The sequence below is a fragment of the Lissotriton vulgaris genome, chromosome 1_2, assembly GCF_964263255.1.
Source record: "Lissotriton vulgaris chromosome 1_2, aLisVul1.2, whole genome shotgun sequence".
NCBI lineage: Eukaryota > Metazoa > Chordata > Amphibia > Caudata > Salamandridae > Lissotriton > Lissotriton vulgaris.
This window is the reverse complement of record NC_141686.1, coordinates 204,505,384-204,510,753: the sequence shown is the minus strand read 5'-3', so window position 1 is coordinate 204,510,753 and position 5,370 is coordinate 204,505,384.

Below are 5,370 nucleotides of genomic sequence, written 5' to 3'. Positions count from 1 at the left end.
TCACTAAATCCAGATTCCTACCTCTCAATAAACCCATCCCTTTCGCTTCTTCTCTGTTTTGCATGAATAGATCAGCAGCGTCGCTTCATATCCTAAACCACCTGATTATTATACTTAGAGCCATTGGGCTAGATTCACAGAATGTACTTAAGACTCAATGCTAAACTTACTACTATTTTGGTATTCACAGAATGCACTTACTACTTTTGGTATTCACAGAATGAATTTACTACTTTTGGTATTCACAGAATGAATTTACTACTTTTGGTATTCACAGAAGTTAGGATTGCCCTTCCCCCGGATCAGGGAGATTAGTAATGAGTTAAGCTCTTGGAAAAAGGACTGTGTGGGCCGAATCGGAATATTAGCAGAGTAGTAAAACAGACGGGGCACCATTATAATTTTGGATATGGCCACCCTCCCGATGGGAACCAAAGGTAAGGTTCTCCAGAAACTAACTTGGCTTTTAAGTCCGCGGAGGGTTCGGTAGTGGTTGCCTTCCTGGAGGTCCAGGGGGTTCATGGTAGAGCCTGATACCCAGATACCTGATACCCAGATACAGTCCATGCCAGTGAGGCCTCTCCGATTTGAATCTCCCTTAGTGGAAAATTCGGGTGCAAGGGATAGATAGAGGACTTTCCCCAATTTACACGCAAACATGCGGCACTCTCGAAGTCTGGACCACTGCAATTATGTTGCCAGAGAAAATCAAACCATGCTTCAGGGTTGACTGATTTGTGCGGTAAGATGCAGCAAATTATGCAACGTAATGTACCACATTTTATGATAGTATTACTTAACTATTTTAACATTTTTTTGCATGCTAACACTGCCTTAACAAAGGTTTCACCTCATTTGTACTACTTTAACAGCTAAATACAATAACAAAGTTATGAAAGAAGAGCCGTAAACCTTTAGAATGGCTTCCTACTGTGCGAGAAGCCCTGCTGTTCTTTTAGTAACTTGTGATCTGTTGAGCTAGAAACAAAATGGTTTGGTTATTATGCAACTTATCATTGTTTATATGGCAAACAGGGGCACATCCTCAATTATGCACAAAACGCTGCAGTCGCAGAATCATACTGTTCCAGGGGCCCTGCATCACAGCACCTATTACAGATGAAAACATTGCATTTTACCAAAAGATGTGCACATTAATGGTATGGGAAGGTGGCATACACAAGAGACATGCTATTTCAGGTCAACCCATAAGAGATACATTCCTTCACTAACTCCTTGACTCACACTATTTTGCCTCCTGTCTAGAATAAGGAAGAACAATCTGAAACATGGGCTGAAATATGTTGTGCTATTAAAAATAAAAGTACCTACAGATTGCACCTGAGGAATGAATTTTAGCTGACATATATGCGGTTGAATCTCATTTCTGATCCTCACTAAATCTACCTGCGCGCCATCAGTGGCTTTTATAGCACAAACAGTCCCCTTGGGAGCCCCTGACTTAAGGGTTGATGTTAACTTCATTAACAGCAATAATTAACAGACACACACTTACTTTATGACTGAAGCAATATGGGTCATAAAGATGACTTTGTTACCTATCGATGTATAGACGATTGTATGTATAGATGCAATAAAAGTTGGTGTCATGTATAAGCCTCTTCCATGTATGTAAAATTATATTTTTCTATATACAATAAAGAATTTCAGAAATAAAAAAAAAAAAAAAAAAAAAAAAAAAAAAAAAAAAAAAAAAAAAGAATTAATTGAGACAGCTTATTAATGCTGGAGGATATACAGAATAGTCCTGATAAAGTATGGTAAAACTTTCTAGAACTAAAATGGGCTGTTCAGTTCTTTTCCTACAATTGACACACATTCAAATAAAGGAATAATGACCAGCTCATAATCATCGCAGATATAAGTGCCAGACCTGCAGCAATGCCACTGCAAGTAATACTTATGATGTTGTTGAATAATTATTTGTAAGAAACTATATATGAACACATTGGTATTGTTGGTGGCCCACACAGGTCCTATCAGTTGAAATTGGGATACTGGTTGATACCCTACTCAAGCAGAACCACCATTCCTATCAAGGTGAAACACAAGCAAACCGCAAATTAACCAATGCTTTACCCTCTGGTAGCTCCGACCAAAAGCCAGTAATATCTTTATTTCGGGCTTAAAGGCCATACAAGAGCTATATAAATACATACATACAAAATATATAAAAACAAATAAAAATACAATCAATCAATAACTGCTTTATTGGACAATACAAGTCATATAAACATATAACAGATACAGAATTGCTCATAAAATGCAACCTCTATAGAGCATGATAAAAGATTATAAAATAAAATAAAAAGTGATAAACTACACAATATCATCATTGAAAACAGATAAAAGAGTTTGATAAGAAATTAATTAGACAGCTATGCCCTCTATTTTCATACATAAACAGAACAAATAAAACGAATGTAGCAAGTTCCTTTTGGATCCAGGGGATATATGTACAGATATAAGGGTGATCACCACATATATATTCACAATACATAGACATGGAAAACTGGTGTAATAACCTCGTAAAGTGGTCAAAAGATGTCAGTGGGGTCAAGCAGCACTTATTATTTCCTATGTGTGAATGACCCACATTTTACTGAGAAACTTAGCAACAGCACATACAAATGCCTGATTCTGTTCCAATCTGAATATCCCGAGGGCAGCTTGGCTCCTGCAAGTCCCCATCAGCCTGCATGTGGCTTTCATCCGTGAGTGGCGAATGTCGTCATATCCAAAGCATGCAAAGCGAACGTGACCAACAGATTATGGGGCGGCATTACATATCGGACAAACATCCTCTTTGTCAGGGGCCCATCTAGCAGTGGAAGTCTTTACACCTGTTCTAAATTGAAAATATGATTTCCTCTCTAAAGGTACAATAATTAAATCCCAGTTTTGGTCCAAATAAAATGTGGATTTAATAATCTTAAATGTCTCCAATCAGCAAATGACCAATACTTGATCTAACTGCATTCTCATCTACCCGCTGCCAATAATGTGCCGTCAACAACCTTGATGTTAGAGACAGACTTAGAAGTTGATTAAGCCAACAATCCCCATGACCAATGGCTATAAGTAACTTGTGAACCTGTCTTAGCCATGGGATTTTACTGAATTTATCTGCAGTCATCAGTCCCTTAATGCATCACCATAATGCGCCTGCTCGGTCTGAAACCAGTCTCCTCCAAAATACCAAAGGCCGCAATTTGGCTCTAGCTGCCAGTGGTCATTGTCCCGTGTCCAACATCAAAGGTTTAAAGGGGAATTTTTAAGTAAGTTAACCAAATTCCTCAAAAAGTGATATTCTGATCTACTCAACGAGGAATGTTCTGAAAAACACCATAGCTCTGAGACATAAAAACAGGCACCAATAGCTTTGGTATCATAGATTCGCAAGTAGGAGAAATGGGTTTCGTTAGAGAGCTATTACACTGTCTGACTATAGCTCCTGTTGTTTGCCTGTGCTTAAGATTAGTAGATCCAGCTGGGGTTCCCATGAAAGGTTTGAGTAAATAGTCACTTCCAAATAGCTAAAAACTTCTACACTATTGAGTGGCTCACCCTCTAATTCAAATGTCCCTTTGAAAGATCTGTGCTTATTGAAGAACACTATCTTTGTATTCACACAATTGATTTCCAAACCTCAAAGGGAGCAAAGTTCCGAAAAACGATTTAATGATGCTGAAAACCGCTCAGGGGGAGATTAACAATAACTGGCGCATATCCAGTGATGCGTCAGTTATTGCGCGCCGCAGCTCCGCCACTCATGGTGCGCCTCATTTAAAATGCGGCGCACCATGGGGCAAAAACGGCACAGATGTGTGACGCATCTGTGCCGTAAAGGCGGCGCATTGCTGGAGTTGCGTCGCAAGCTCGACGCAGCTCCAGCAATGCTCTGGGCGGCCCTATTGTCAAATGCGGCGTCAAGCCTTACGCCTGCTTCAAGCAGGCGCAGGGTTTTGACGCAGCATCTTGTAGATTTCACGCAGGCACTTTTGTGAGGGGCACCTGCCCCGGAACGCCCACCCTGCTCCGGAACGCCCACATGTGGTGCAGGGCTTTACAACGTGACGCATCTGCCTAGATGCGTCACGTTCTAAATGGGTCGCAGGGACGCGCCACGTTTACACCGCCGTTGCGTGACAAAACGGCGGCTTAAACGTGGCGCAAGTCCGACATAAATCTGCCGCTCAGTGTTTTGGAAATCAATAACGTGTTATCTGTGAAGAGAAGGATCGGTGTCTTGATACCCGCCAGAGATGGAGCATCAGTGTGGAGGGAGGACAGGTAAGAGACAATATCATTGAAATAAAGCGAAAACAGAGTAGTTGCCAACACAAACCCTTGGGGAACACACCTGTCCTTGAGAACCCCAGCAGACTCGCACAAAGTTTCCCTTGTGAAGACGAATCAGGAGTAGCAGAATTTTGTCAGGAAAATACAGGCGATTGAAGACTTGCCATAGCCGGTCAAGCGGGACCAGATTGAAGGCAGACTTAAGGTCGACGAGAGCAGTATATAGTGATCCTCCACCGACCGTCACATTTTTCAAATAAAGTAAAAGATAATGGAAGATTTGATCAATTGTAGAAACCTTCCTCCAGATATGCACCTGAAGGGGAGAAATTAGGATCTTTTCCTCGATCCATACCTCGATTCTGCTTAAAATCATTAGTTCAAAAATCTTCTGTATAAAGTTATTCTAACAAATTGCCCTGTAATTCGCAGCAATGGATCTACCCCCTTTATTTATATATTGGCATGATCTCTGCTCCCTTCCATGAATCTGGGATAGGGGCGCCACTTGCGATTCCATTTGCTAACTAGAGGATGTATTGTTCCCATGTATTTATTACATACAAAAAATTCCAGTGGGTATGTTGTTTGAACAAGGGGCTTTACCTTTGGTCATAGCAGTAAGGGATGACATTATATCACTCATGCTAAAGAATGGGTCCTTTACAATAAAACAATCTTAACTTGCCTTTGTCCCCCTGGGAAAACTCAGTTCATTCAATGAAACGGAACCAGAATAAAGACTGGAAAAGTGCTAAATCCATGACTGTGGAGTGTTGGACATGGTCCTTTTTGAAGGGTCATCCGGGAACTTTTTGCCTTCCTCCTAGCCTTTTTTCTGACATGGTCTTGGTGGTTCTAGGACTCTGACGTCCAGTGTAAAGTGTGTGAGCTCTCTTTGGTAAACATGGTGAGATTGGTTTACACCTGTTTGGCATATTTAATTTACTTGTCAGTCGCATGTTAAGTGGTATCTCAGAATACCCAGCCAGTAAATTAAATGCTACTGGTGGGCTTGCAGCATTGATTGTGTCACCCACCAAAGTA